The sequence below is a fragment of the Lagenorhynchus albirostris genome, chromosome 3, assembly GCF_949774975.1.
Source record: "Lagenorhynchus albirostris chromosome 3, mLagAlb1.1, whole genome shotgun sequence".
Lineage (NCBI taxonomy): Eukaryota > Metazoa > Chordata > Mammalia > Artiodactyla > Delphinidae > Lagenorhynchus > Lagenorhynchus albirostris.
In genome coordinates, this window is record NC_083097.1 from 136,364,616 (window position 1) to 136,374,672 (window position 10,057).

The 10,057-nt window shown below is 48.1% G+C and overlaps 1 non-coding gene across 1 annotated transcript; it reads left to right on the forward strand.

The window, feature by feature from the left end:
- The first annotated feature begins 5,225 nt into the window (after positions 1-5,225).
- Positions 5,226-5,332, forward strand: LOC132518977 (U6 spliceosomal RNA). The gene has a single exon (XR_009540083.1). It is a non-coding gene; the product is annotated as a U6 spliceosomal RNA (small nuclear RNA).
- Positions 5,333-10,057: the final 4,725 nt, after the last annotated feature.

The window sequence follows — 10,057 nt, forward strand, 5'->3', positions numbered from 1 at the left end:
TTTTTAAACCTATGGATGTCCAATTTGGAGCCTGCATTTTAACAAATCTTTAGAAACATCAAGGTCTGAGAACTTCTGGGGAGGGATTTGTGGGATTTACTTGGTGATGTGATGGTAAATGTTTCACAACCAGTTCTTGGTGAGGGAGGGGTAATTTCCACGGTATAAATACAACCTTTATAGCTGATTGCAAGCAACTGATATGATGCCCCTGAGCACAGAGTTGGGAAGAGATTCACAGAAGCACACCATTATGTAATATGTCCACACTTACAGGAGATGCATATGACCTCAGAAGTATAGATAATAATAAAATGTGGAAGGAAATGATGCGTTTTGAGTATTTATCAACTTTGTTTTAAATATAACTTATTTAATTTTAAATTTATTTCAAGAACTTTGGAGGTTCTAAGAGTTTACCCTACTTGCAAGCTACATTGTCAGTTTCATGGATGCTGGCAGAAGACATGAGACTCCTGGATTAGAGACAAAGGACTTTATTACTTACAGCAACTGCAGTAACTAGAGTGTCAGCATTACCTTGTACTAGTTCCCTGAGCCCCAATTCCCAAAGGGTGATGCAAAATGGCACTTATCCATGCAGTGGGTTGTATATAGGAGAGAAATTCTGCGTTTAGGGTCCGAATGCTAAGTTATCATCTTTTATAATGCTCAAAGGCAGACATTATCTTTATTACTCTGGACAATAAGAAAACTTTCCTTTTTATCTTGAAGGAAACACTATACAAACAAGTTTGAAAAGATAGTCCTGAACAAAGATATTCAAGTGCTTCCACTCACGGGACCAGCTGAAATGAGAGAGACTCATGAAGAATTGACTCCAAACAGCCTATATAATTTATTTTTTAATAATGGCTGTGTTTAACAACCAGCCCACAAAGTTCCTGAAAATGGAACAATAGGCCCTCAGAAGCCAGTACATTGGCTCCAGTACACCAATGTATTTCGAGGCAAAAAAAAAAAGGGAAAGACTAAGGGAGAGAGTCTCTCTGGATTGATTTCACCAGCTGGGAGCCCGGGAAGCCCCATCCATGGAGGAAGCTGTTTTAATGGTTTGTTTTCCAGAATGGTTATTATTATAATGGAAATTCTAATAATAGTTATTAAAGTAAAAATAGCAACTACTCTTTGTTGCCTGTCAAGTACAGGTCATGCATTTTGGGGGCTTTTTATCTCATTTAATCCTCGAAATTACCTACGAAGTAAGGAGATTATTACTATCCTCATTTAATAAATGAGAAAACCAAGACTCCTAGAGGTCAAAGAAAAAAGCTGGGCTGGGATTGAGCTTGTCCAGCAAACTCTAGCTCTGAGGAGTTGAGAACTCACAGTCTTTTTTTTTTTCTTTTAATAAATTTATTTATTTTATTATTTTATTTTATTTATTTATTGTTTCTGGCCGCGTTGGCTCTTTGTTGCTGCACGCGGTCTTTCTCTAATTGTGGCGAGCAGGGGCTACTCTGCGGTTTACGGGCTTCTCATTGTGGTGGCTTCTCTTGTTGCAGAGCTGGGGCTCTAGGCACATGGGCTTCAGTAGTTGTGGCACATGGGCTCAGTAGTTGTGGCACATGGGCTTAGTTGCTCCTTGGCATGTGGGATCTTCCCGGACCAGGGATCGAACCCGTGTCCCCTGCACTGGAAGGTGGATTCTCAACCACTGTGCTGCCAGGGAAGTCTGAACTCACAGTCTTAAAAGCAACTTTTCCACTCACGTCAACTGGCATTATTGAGACCCCACCTGCCTTCTCTCTGTGCCTCTCAGGAGCAGGGCTTTGTGGTGTCATGCTGGCAAGGGCCAAGGGCATAGATTTCTGGTCTCTGCTTGCCAGTGAGTTCCAGTGTGACCTTGGGCAGATTATTCATCTCTGCACCTCTATTTCCTCATCTGTCCAATGATGGATGTTCTGATGGTACTGTTCTGCCAGTCTTGCAGAGTTATCTGGAAAATCAAAGGTGCATCAAAATGGTCTGGGGTTGTAGTTTAGGTTGCATGACTTTGTACCAGCTATAAAATCTCTGCAACACCCCCCCACACCTTAAAGTTTCTTATGTGTATTATGGGGGCGGGGCATATGCGGTCACCATAAGGCTGTCAGATTCTGAGTCTATAAGTGAGATAATAGCTCCAGAAGGCTCTGGAAAAGGCAGAAAGCAACCCCCAGACATGAGGTATTGTTTTTCACTCTCTGCTGCCCCATCTCTTTCTAATTTCCTGTGGTTGTGCAGCCATCGGGCTCAGAGAGGGTCAGGTAAGCATTTGTGACCTGAGTCTTTGGACTGCAGGAGTGATGGTGGTTCAGGCAGCGCTGCTCTCCCTGGGGGCAGATAGAGACTCCCCCCACGTGCCAGGCAGGAGGTGTCTGAGAGGCGCAGGAGCCTTGGATATCGCCTGCCTCTGAGCCTCTCAGCTCAGAGTCTGTTCAGAGCTCCGTCTGCACCCCACCTGAGTTCCAGGCTTAGAGTTGCCGAGTGACTGGCTGGAGGAAGGCATTCTAAGCCCAGGGACCGCCAAGTACAAAGGCCTAGAAGGGGGAATAAACTTGGCAGGTTTAAGTGGCAGCAGACCAGCCTGGCTGGAGAGGGAAAGGGGAGGAGGTCAAACATCCGTAACCTGCTCCAAGCAGCCGAACCCCCAAGAAGCCAAGGAGCCCCAAGGGGGCAGGTAAGGGATGTTCCCACTACTTGCAAATGCTCCGGGTGCTCTCGAATGTGTGGATCGGTCTCTGGTAACGGGCCGACAGCCAACAGCAGCTCTGGCTGTGCCCACCGAGATCACCTGACCTTTTCTCTTCCTCCTGTCAACTTGTTTGCAGGCTGGGTCTGAGCCAGAGGTGAGGGGGGCTGGCAGGGCTCAGAGATGTAGCCTTGAGGGCTTGCCTCTCCCTGCCCAGCCATTAGAGCCAACGCGATGTTACCAAGGCCCCTCAGCCTCCATCTGCCAGTTCCAAAAACCCTGGGGGCAGGGGTAGGGCAGGGGGAGGCTTCTGGCAGCAGGACTGGTGAGTCCTAATATCACAGCCTATCTGAGAGGCACAGGAACTCATAACAGACTCACCTGTTTACAAAATTCCCAAAGTCCAGGCTGCACTCTGGGCTACTTACATCAGAATCTCTAAGGGGGGAGGATTTGAATATTTACAGCCCACTCAGGAGATTCCACTGTGCAACCCAGGCTGAGGACCAGGGCTGTGGTTCCTTGCAGCTCTCTGGGGCCTCTGAGTTCAGACAGAATTGGATTTGAACTCCAGCTCTCCGACTTCACCAAGTGACCTCAACCAACATTCGGAGCCTCCCTGAGCCTCTATTCCCTCCTCTGTAAAAAGCGCATCGTAGTAATACACCTACCTTATGCGTTGTCCTCAAGGCCAAAGGTATTAATCCATGATAAACATATGGCACAAAGGGTTCATTCCTAGTAAGAGCCCAATAAATGTGTTTATTGTTATTACTTTCCCAAGGTCAAGCATGCCATTAGAAAGCTCCTCTTTAGGTTAAGTTGAAATGTTCTTATGGCTGCAAGAATCATCTTCTCAAAACCCAAATTTCCTTGCATCACCCACCCACTTAAAATCATTCTGTGGTTTTCCTTTATTCTCAGAGTCAACAGAAGTCTTGAATTTGACTTAGCAGCCTTCAAGGCTCTGCCCCCTCACCTTCTTTTTTATTTATTTATTTATTCATTTATTTAATTTTTGGCTGCATTGGGTCTTTGCTGCTGCACGCGGGTTTTCTCTAGTTGCTGGGAGCCAGGGCTACTCTTTGTTGTTGTGCGCAGGCTTCTCATTGTGGTGGCTTCTCTTGTTGCGGAGCATGGGCTCTAGGCGCACGGGCTTCAGTAGTTGTGGCACGGGGTTCCCCCTTGCGGGCTCTAAAGCGCAGGCTCAGTAGTTGTGGCACGCGGGCTTAGTTGCTCCACGGCATGTGGGATCTTCCCGGACCAGGGCTCGAACCCGTGTCCCCTGCATTGGCAGGCGGATTCTTAACCACTGCGGCACCAGGGAAGCCCCCCCTCACGTTCTTATTTTGCAGTCTTTGCTGCCTTCACACCATGACCTGGGGGAGGGGACTCCTTTGATTCCCCGGACCCGCGCTGCTGGTCCCACCACTGGGCCTTTACATATGAAACTCCCATCACTGCGCCCCTGGAATGCCTTCCCCACTCTTCTTCCTGCTAACTTACCCTGCAGATCTCAGCTTGGTCATATCACTCTACCAGTAAAGTTCTTTACACTCTGACCAGGACAAATCCTCGCCTTGTCATTCTCATGGCACCATCTCACAGCTGACATTTTACATTTATTTCTCTGGGCATTTGTCCAATGCTCGTCACCTGTGCTAGACTCTAAGCTCCAAGAAGACAGAGACCATATCTGCATTTTGCTCACCCCAGCATCCCCGATGCCTAACTCACTGAGTTGAGGTTTGATAAATATCTATGGAATAAATGGCCCAAATTGGCCTCTTGATAAAGTCCACCTTGTTCAAATGCGGCTCCTTGCAGCAGTCGGTGCCCTGGACTAGAGGACTGCCCTGCAGGGGTGGGCCGGCAGCTTCGGGACCCCCACTCTTCTCTCCTCTCCCTCCTTATAGAAGGTGGCTCTTCCAGACGTCCAGGTCCTCCTTGGACAGGTTCTGGTTGTACCACGCTTGGAGTGGGATTCAAAGTAGCCGATGGGGTGCTTTTCAAGAGTGATTTGCCCACAAAGTTCTGCCAAGTGGTGGGGCAGCTGAGAAGTGTTTCAGGATTTAATGCCCTCCTTAGCCTTTCACCTCTGAGGCCCTTGATCTCCATGTAATTAAGCTCATACATTAAATGCGCTTTATGGGATGAGAAAGCCCCACGTGGAACATGGACTTTTCACACCAGGAGGCCATTTTAGGTTATTGTCAGCCTCAGCTTGAAAAATCGTTTGGGGTGGGGATGAATTGAGGTTGTGAGTTTACAAGGGCATCAGTGAAAATAAATACCAGAGATGAAGCTAAACTCTTCCTTCTTTTTTTTTTTTTTTTTCTTGGCCACGTCATGAGGCTTGCAGGATCTTAGTTCTTCGACCAGGGAATGAATCCAGCCCACGGCAATGAGAGCACTGAGTCTTAACCACTGGACTGCCAAGGGAAGTCCCTTCATTCTTGTTTTTAATCAGGGTCAATCTGAGGCAAAATGATAAAGTAGATGAAGAATATCTTTTTAAAAAAAGTGACTTGTGCTCACTTCGGCAGCACATATACTAAAATTGGAATGATACAGAGAAGATTAGCATGGCACCTGCACAAGGATGACATGCAAATCTGTGAAGCGTTCCATATTTTTAGGCAGAGCTCCAAAGCCATAGTCAGGTTTCTAACTGTGATGACGAAGCATGTTTACGTTGGTGAATTTGAAATCATCGATGATCACAGGGCTGGGAAAAGTGTTGTGAACCTCACAGGCAGGCTAAATAAGTGTGGAGTGATCAGCTGCAGGTTTGATGTGCAACTCAAAGATCTAGAAAAATGGCAGAATAACCTGCTCCCATCCCATCCATTTGGTATCATTGTACTGTCAACCTCAGCTGGCATCATGGACCATGAAGAAGCAAGATGAAAACACACAGGAGGGAGAATCCTTGGATTCTTTTTCTAGGGATGTAATACATACGTGCAGATAAAATGCCTCAGAGGAAAAATAAATAAAAATTAAAAAGCAACTTGCCCAGAGCCATCTTTGGGCCCTTTCTGAGAAATTCTGTTTAGGCTTTTGTCTCCAGAGCAGGGAGAGGCCTGGAATTTTGCAGAGGTTATTAGGAGCCAATAAGTAAGCACCTACCCTCCTCCTGGCCTCAGCCGCTGCATGAGGAGCTAGGCCTGTGAGGGTAACTTCCATCTTACCCGCAGAGCTCCACAGCCAGCGCCCACCTGGGCCTGAGGACAGCTGTGGAAGGGACACCACGAAAGGGGAAAATGAAGAAAAAGAAACACACATAGGCTCCAGCCCCATCAAAGAGTAGAAGCTGAGTCTTTTCCATTCTAGTTTTCCCCTCAGCCTGGCCCGGGGATTGGCAAAGCTGGCTGTACTTCACAGTTGGCTGAGGAGCTTGTAAAGGGCCAGACTCCCAGGTCCCATCAAGGAAACTAAAGGGCTGGAGGAGGTGCAGCTGTGTCCATACCCTTCTCTACCCTGCGAGCTTCTGACTCCCCACCTGTCCTGGGGACCACAGGCGCCATCCCTGACCACAGTGAGGCCTTCAGAGATGTCTGCTGCGTTGAGATGAAATCTGTAATTGACTAGACAGGATCCTGCTTTGTGGGAGGGAAATACTTGGGACCCAAACCCCACCACATAGGAGTGCTTCCAAGTCAGAGCACTTGCCTACATTTCTCTGGCTCCCCTCCACAGGGGGCACACAGGGTGGTGGGGAGGGCCTACTGCCCACAGAGGGGCCCGCTCATGGCCAATGTAGCTGAAAGTGCAGCCTCTAGATGCACCCGCTTAGTTCCAGTCCCATTGCATTGACCTTTGGCATTGACCCAAGCTCTCTAGGACTCAACTTTCCCCATCTGTAAAGAGGGGATGTTGATCGTAGTAGCTGCTCACAGCGGTGTGGAGAAGCTGAGAAGAGACAATACACATAACACCCAGCATGTGACTAATGTTCAGTTAGATAATAATGTTATTATCTTCCAGCTCAGGAAACCTAATAACAGCAACCACTGATTGTCTTCAGTGGAAGCAGAGGGCCAGATGTGAACGTTCAATGCTTTAGAACATGCTGGCCTGATTCATCCAGCTGTTTTAATTTATGTTTCAGGAATTTCAGGCTCTTAGCTCTGCTTTGGAGACAGAAGCATAAATGTTTAGTGCCATAATGGATTCTGAGACCATCTGATTCAATCCTTCATTTCACAGATAGGGAAACTGAGGCCACCTGACGTGAAATGTCTTGGCCAAAGCCGCACAAGGAATCAGAAGAAGACAGAGCTGGGACTGGAACCCAGATTTCTTGTTTTCCCGGACAACTGCAGTATTCCTGCACTCTACCAGCTGCCTCTGTAATTTAGAATGTGTGTGAAATCCCTTTAACTGATAATGCTAGAAAGATGTGTGGTTCTTGTGTTCTTATTCTTTTTCTTTTCTCCAGCTGAGGGTCATGGTCGAATAATATCACGGATCAGAATCTCTCTTTCTCTCTCTCTCTTTTTTCCTTTGGCTCAGAATCTAGAAAACAGCCTGGAGAAGAAACCAGGGCAGATCTTCCAGCCTCTAAGCCTCAGGACTGGAGGTTTGTGTGGTAGACGTTTGCCCCCTAGTGGAATGAGTGAAGATGACAGGCAGGGAGTGAAGAAGCTTCTGCCTCCAGGACCTGGCTTCCCAGGGGTCCGATGCAGCTTGCACAGCCGGGCCTCCCTTACCTCACCCTAATGCCAGCACCGTCAGATCCCATCTTTACTTAAAATTATGATATTCTGTTCATCAAAACACTTTTTGGTATTAATTTTGATTTATTAAGACATTGAATTAAAATATTATTTATATTGATTATTTTGGGGGCAACTCCTTTAAATTTTGCACGTGAGATGAGTGCCCCATTTGCCTCCCCCGATCGTAGTCTTTTTACAATATTTATTTATTTATTTATTTGTTTCTTTATTTATTTTCCGACCATAGTCTTAATCCAGAAGGCGGCCCTGGAAGAACCCGCAGATACCTGATGTGCTGACCCCCTCACTTGTCGGAGGTGCCCTGAGGCCCGGCAAGGGCTGGGCTGGGCCAGCCTGTTAGGGCAGTGTGGTCTGCTGCTTTTGCACTGAAATAATCAGAACTGCATATTTCCCAGGCTTTCTCCAGAAGCGAAGGGTGACAAAGAACCTCTCCTTGCCCAAACCCTAGCCAGGCTCCTCTAAGCCCTCTTCTTTACTAGGCCTGTCAACCTGGGCCTATAAGGACTTGAACAAACACTAACATTGTTTCCAACAGCTCAAGGCCCTGTGACCCATGCCCCCCTTAAAGTGGCTGCCTGAAAACACTCAAGGCAGCCAAAATCATGTACTGTTTGTTCCAGCCAACATCTGAAGATAGCTCCCGTTTCCCAGTCTCTGTGGGAACATAGGAACCCCATTTTGATAGAGGCCAGTTAGCAAGTCCATAAGGGCTTCACCTGGACCAGTCCCCTCCCCCTTCCCTGAGTCTACAGAGCCCCCAGTCAGCCCCATCCCCACTCCCTCATCCTCCCTTTAAAACACCCAGTCACCGCTGAATAAAGCAAAGTGAGCCCAATTCACATTGGACTCTTCCAATGCAGTAATATACTACAATAGTATATTACTGATTAAAATCAGTCCTTACCACTTTAACTAGTGTTCAGCTTTTCTTTGAAATTTATTTAATTTATTTTTGGCTGCTTTGGGTCTTCCTTGCTGTGCACGGGCTTTCTCTAGTTGCAGCGAGCGGGGGTTACTGTTCGTTGCGGTGCGCAGGTTTCTCATTGCAGTGGCTTCTCTTCTTGCAGAGCACGGGCTCTAGGCGTGCGGGCTTCAGTAGTTGTGGCTCACGGGCTCTAGAGTGCGGGCTCAGTAGTTGTGGCACTCGGGCTTAGTTGCTCCACGGCATGTAGGATCTTCCTTGGCCAGGGCTTGAACACTTGTGCCCTGCATTGGCAGGCGGATTCTTAACCACTATGCCACCAGGGAAGCCCCCAGTGTTCAGGGAAGCCCCCAGTGTTCAGCTTTGTTTCTCTTTGATAACGGCTGACTTTTGAAGAGTGTCCCTTATGAGAAAAGACCCTGGGGTCAAGGGCAATTTTATTGCACAAAGATGCACTGAATTCTGGGTCTTCCTCAATGCCTAAAGCATGAAGCCCTAGGGAATTCCCTGGCCGGACTCAGTGCTCTCACTGCCAGGGCCCAGGTTCAATCCCTGGACAGGGAACTAAGATCCTGCAAGCCACGTGGTGCAGCCAAAAATAAACAAATAAAAATAAATAAATAAATAAAACTTAACAAAAGACAAAAAAGCATGAAGGCTTAAAGATCGGCCCTATTTGCAGGGGCCCACAGTAAGCAGCTAGACTAGGAGGAGGGTCTGGTGCCCCAGCATGTCTGGGAAGGCCACCTCGTTGGAACACCTTCCTCACCTGGGCCTACATCCTGCATCACCTGCTGGAGGACTCCAAGTACTCAAGGCACCAAGGAGTCAGCCACCCTCAGAAGTGTTAGGGGACACACCAGCCCTCCTCCTTGCCATCAACTGGCTACCAGAGACCCCCCTCAACTGTGTCACCTACTTCTGCCCACCTGCCACCAACCCAGCGCTCCCACCTCCCCACTTCCAGCAGTCCTGGGCCACATCCAAGGAAGACGAGACCCCAGAACTTGGTCCTGCAAGGTCTCTGCCTCCACCTGCCCGATCCCCTACAAAGAGTGCTAAGGCTCCCCCCACCCCATTATCCCCCCACCCCAGGATTCCCTGGCAGGCTGCCAAGGGGACATGGGTATAGGTCAGGCCCAGAAGTGGCAACCACAGAGCTTCAGGGTCCTGCCCATCTTGCTCAGGCTGCATTTATTACCGAGGTTTCACAGAGTTGAGTCAACTGCCTTCAAATGCTTGAATCCCTGGGGGTAGGAAGAGGAAGCGGCTAAAGGTGCTCTTTTTAAGAATGTAAAATAAAGAAGAAGAAAGGAAAAGACAAAAGAATTGTTCATAGACAAAAATGCCTCGAGCTCAGAAGCTGGCCCTTTCCTACAGGGGTGCTGGGCAGGACCCCAACCGCACACTAATCTGCTTGGGCCCCAAACTCCTTCCTGGGTTTCTCAGACCCATCCCAAACTCATATGTTCTGTGGCCTAAAGAGAATGGAATTATTTTAAGTAAACTCCATTTCATTTACGGAGGGGTTCACCCCTTCCAGGACCACCTCAGGCAGCGTCTCCTTTCCTTTCCTTTGCCCCCCAGCCCCACTTTTCCAGCTAGGAGACGGTCAACCCAATCTGCCAGGGACCTGCGGTTCCATCAGAAAGTTCTCTCCAGCAATCAACCTGGGAGGCTTCTCAGCACCAGCTG